The following is a 5,520-nucleotide window of genomic DNA, read 5'->3' as shown; positions in this document are numbered from 1 at the left end:
ATACATCTACCAGTACACGGGGTTAAAGAGTGACTGCTAGCATTATCTCAGGGTAAGGATAAAATAATGCCATTTAAAAACCCAAGTAAAAACCATCCATATACACACAACCTTACATAGATATATATAACCATGCCGAGAAAAGGGACCGGGCTTAGCATGTCTTTAAAACCTTTACTTGAGCTGTGTAGCTTTGCCGTCCTAAACCACCCACGAACTATATTAGTTCTTCTCACCCTGCTGAAAGGGACCCAGTGCATGTAGCCACACGACTAGGAAAGAAACCCTTGGAATGACTAGTACATGCCCCAAATATAGTGTGACACCATATCATTGCTATATATCCCATAATTATAGCCCAATTAAAATTAATTTCCAAATTACTAAACCATTTTTCATTTATTAACCAAGGCCATTGATACTGGTATCGTTACACCAACCCTTACTTACAAGTATCATCAATAGCCAACCATTTATAGGTTTAAGGGGACTTTTAAGTACCCTTCCATTTACCATATTAAACAACTTGGGGGATTCCATGTACCCCACAAGAATAACCATTAGCCATTTACCATTCCAAGCCATTCAAACCATGCAGAATTCTTTTACCAAGTTTTAAAACATGCAAGAGTTCCATTAAAAATAGTCAATGCAATGTACATATCTTTATAAGCATTTTAGCAAACACGTTGGAGGTATAATATGATTAAAACTAATTTCAATTACCATTAAACCATTCCCATGCAATCTAATCATCCAAAACCACCATTAATGCATATAAAAGCATAATTAAAACCATAGGCAACCATAACCAACCATTTAATATGAAAACCCCCAATTTATATTTGAAAACCAATATTATACAATCAATAAAAGCATGGAAACATTCATAAAGCCATGCCTTTAGATAAAATTAATAATGAGGGAAGATAACATTCCTTAAACCAAGATGATACTAGAAGGAAATCACTGATACAAGCCCCAAATTGATCCTCTAGTTGAAACCCTAGCTTTTCTTGCCTGAAAGCTTTTGAGAGAATTTTAGAGTGTTTAGAAAAGTTCTAAGTGTAAATGAATGAAATAAAAAGGTAAATAACCTTCCAAGTAGGTTATAAGTTGTAAGACCTTATTACGATAAGTGGGGAAATATCCAAAATACCCCCACTTAAGTTACACCAAAATCTCGTTACAGGGGGTATGACTCACCCACATGAGTCGTACTCTCCGATGCAATTGGTATCCTCCACTCGTATCCTAGACTCAACCCTTCGATCCAACACTCTCTAGCATACGACTCATCCATAAAAGTCATATTGACATCATACGATCCGTACCTTTCATCCGTACCCCTGGTAGATTTAAACCCAAGGAAAAGTTTAGTCACTGTCCACTATATGAGTCCTAGGTCGTACCCTAGCTTACGAATCATGGTGAACCACTTGTACTCATATCCAACCTAAGTAACCAAATCTAAGATTCAGTTAAGGAACCAAATGATCCATAACCACTAGTACAACTCGTACCCCTAAGTCGTATCCATTCCAATAACCAAAATCCATCATACAACTAGACCATACCATCCGTACACTAACATATGGCTCACACCCATGATACATATTGCGTCCAAAGTTTAGAATTCCAAGAAATTTTCTAAGATCCAGAAACCAAGGTATTTTAGTTGTACTTTGAATGTTAAAAGGAAATTTTGAGAATTTTGGGGGGATTTTCTGAACTTGAACTTGTAAACATACTTATGAGGTCGTAAGTACCACTTATGAATTCATACGTTGTGCAATAAGTGTCAAAATACAAAGTCTAGAGAGTAGGGTAAAAGGCCAAAAAATTTGGCCCACCTATGGTTGAGCACCTACAAATCGTAGGTGCCACCTCAAGCCCATAGGAGGGCCATAAGAGGTGTACTTTTGAGTCAAATTTTGTTTTAAAATCTGGGCCCACCCTGCATCACCTAACCTTAAATCGACCCCATAGGACTATTTAAGCCCGTTAACCCAATTTTAACCCCTCAAACCTTACAAATTCCTTTTTCCCTCTCAAAGTAAAAGTTCCCCAATTCTCCACACTTGATAAAAGGCTAAATTACTGCTACTTGTTCTTAGTACCAACTTCTCCAAGTGCTTTAATTATGTATTCAAGCTAGGGTTTTACTTTGTCTCTTCATATTTCATTTTTGGTTCTTCAAACAAAAGCTAACATTATTGGCTCCTAATAGTATTATCTCGTGCTAAATTATCAATAAGTGAGTTCTTATGTTTATTTTCATGCGAATTATGTATAAATCAATAATCTTGTTTGTAGGATCCTTGAATTAGACTAAAGTCAAAAATAGGTTCATTGTTCTTGAATTATAACTTGATGATCATACCCTAAATAGAAGTTGAAGTTGAATAGGTTTAGCAATCCCAAGAATCATGTATGCTGCATTTGTATTGAAAAGTTAATTCTAGTTTTACGTGCATGTATTGGACTTGTTTTGACTGAGTATAAGCTATAAGGATGTAAGATTTAAGGGAAAATTCGATCCCTCACCATCTTTCAGACACTAACAATTGGTTTTTTAGGTACACATGGCACCAAAGGTTTCAAAGAAGAAGGTTGGACCTTCGAGGCAAAGGGATGAATCCCCTAAGATCATTGGCTTGATGGAGAAGTATCCCATTTTCCCGAGCAGAGCAGCCCTGACCAAAGTGATAAGGCCTCAAACTAGATCCCAGAGATATGCTGTAGCTAAGACTATTATTAAGGCTACCTTAGGCGTACCACTTGCAGGCCATTCACAGTGCGGTAGATAAACTATTTCTACTTGGCCTGGAGCTTCGCCACCTGTATACCAGTACATAGGCTGAGGATGCAGACGACTAGGATATCATATCAATAATCTTCATAGTCTGGAGAGAACAAGGATGATGATGAGGAAAAAGTAGTCTGAGTCACTTCCAACGACAGTTACACAGGACCTCTAATCTAAGAAAGGGTCCTAGGATGAGTTCGAGGTAGCAGCGCTTGAGCCATCATCCACGGTACCCTAGTTTGAGGAGGGAACAACACAAATATCCTATTAGGAGCCACCAGTCCAGACAGACCAGACTTTCGACCTTACTCATTCTCGGCATAGCCTACTGATGAGGTGAACCAGAGTTGGTGTGTAGAGGGGTTACAGTTGATTTTTAAGAGAGACAGCTTTATAACCAAGACAAACTAACCCCAAGAGGACTATTTATGAAGAGAGATGGATTAAGTTGTATGGGTTGGCTTGAGCACCATTGTTGCAGGCTGCGTTTGATAGGTATTAGCTGGGGTGGATGACTAGAACCCTGGGTACATATAGCTAGGAAGTGATGCAAGAGTGAGATTCCTCCTATTACGCCACAGGATATTTGACTACTCCTAGAGGTAGTAGGAATACAAAGCAGCCCTAGTTAGAGAAGTTTTTTCTAAGAGGGTTCATGGTCGATATTTTTTTGATGGCCATCCACCGAGTTCTTTTTGGCCCAAATTATGTAGTAGAGTGTGATCACCGATTGGGATTGGAGCATGACAGATATTCTATGTAAAAGGTTGAGCATAAGAGTGAGAGAATAGGTTTGGTTAGATGGATCATCAGTTATATTTCACCTCTTAGTATGGATTTCCCTTGGGTCAAGGGGTAAGGTGTGATTAAGAAAGTGATGTTGAATTTTGCCGCAAATCTTTGGTGGTTGATAATGTGTTATCATTTATGTCCAACTATAGAAAACAACTTACTTACATGGGATGGTGCAGCACTGATTATGATCAAGTGGTTGGTTATGATATTGACTTTGCTGCCATCATCAGATATGAGTTCCATGAAAGGGTATTAGGGGAGATTACTACACTGTCGTTTCCTTGTCTTTTCCAAATATTTTATGATGAAGTTAGTATGCTGGAGGTTCCAAGTGTTGATGCAAGAGTAGATACAATGGGCGTAGTCCAAACTAGTATGATCAAGGATCCGACAAACCCGATCCTTACACAGCGGACTCGTGTTTCTTTGATAGTAATTCCAGCCCAGTGTGAGGGCGCATTAGTTCCTGCAAAGCCTACTGATAGACAGGGAGGTGATGCTGGTATAAGTATGGATTTTGAGATTGGGGAGTATAGAGAGACCCACGAGATGAGGACATAGGGTGAGGGACCCCAGTCACATCCACTTTAACCCCGGCTTCCACTTTAGAGTTGGTTAATACATTTATAGTGACCCCTTTCCCCTCTACTAAAGTTGTTTCTATAGGTATAGTTTTTGTATCACATGAATTATGTAGAACTTCACTCGACTAGAAAATGTTAAAGACGAGGTGGCATCACTGTATGGGCAGATCTGCCATTGGTTCCCGATGACACTTGAGGCGATATAGACTAGACTACAAGTTACACACAAGGCTGAGATATTAGAGTTTCAAGATAAAAAGCATGCCCATATAGATGCTTTTGAGGACGAAGAGTTTCAATCCAATTCAATGATGTTGAGGCACTTGATCTGGGTAAGATTAGAGAGGAACTGGCCACACCGCGATCAAAGATATGATCTCTCACTGAGAGCAATACTCTGACCATCCCTCTAGTTATACCTCTATTTGTTCAACTAGAACCTCTACATGGACCTATATGCTTTGACTTGTTCGTAGATGATGAGAAAGTGGTCCTCTTAGTTGGGACCAAGAAAGGAAGAGAGGTAGAGTTATAGGATCCCGATGCACCAAATAATTAAGCCCTGAGATGGGCCACACATGATTTGAGAGAGACTAAGTTTGCTGATAAGCATAGGCATACTAATCTAGCCACGGTTTCATCCTCTAGTAGTGCACTACCACCACTACCTCTGACAATTGAGAAAAACCCATATAGGGACGATCATGATACAAACGCCTAGTATGTCCCAGGTATGTCCTCATTTCCTTATTTTACATTGTTCACACACACTGAGGATAGTACTATCACAACCTGGCCGTGATGGGTATCTCAAGTCTGTCGTAGACCGAAGGCACCCCCTTTGCCTATTCAAACAGAGCATATACACTAACGAAGACTAAATTTCAATCATATAACTAGGTAGAAGAGATAAGTTCAAAGAAATTTATAATATGTCATAAACCAAACCAATATCAATACCCAAAACCAATACCCAAGTCTAGAGTAATTCACAAAGCCTTCTTACAAAATAAAAATTAATAAAGTGTTGGGACATGCCCCCAACGTTAGTCAAAAACAACTCAGAAGCAAAGTCGATGACATAAAGAAGCTATAACATAAAATAAAGCCTTTCAAAGTATGGAAGCTTACCACTTCAGTCTGACTCACGAACTATCCTACGATCAACTACTGACTCATGAACTATCCCACGATCAACTACTCAATGTGCAGGAAAAGTAAAAGTATGTTCCATGGGGATACAGCATACGTAGATGGTTAGTAGGTTTAGTTCTAGCATATAAATCAGGGATAAGGGAACAAACATAATGCCATGATCAACAATTTAAAACT

The sequence above is a fragment of the Capsicum annuum genome, chromosome 5 (genome assembly GCF_002878395.1).
Source record: "Capsicum annuum cultivar UCD-10X-F1 chromosome 5, UCD10Xv1.1, whole genome shotgun sequence".
NCBI classification, from domain to species: Eukaryota; Viridiplantae; Streptophyta; class Magnoliopsida; order Solanales; family Solanaceae; genus Capsicum; species Capsicum annuum.
Note: the sequence above shows the minus strand (reverse complement) of the source record.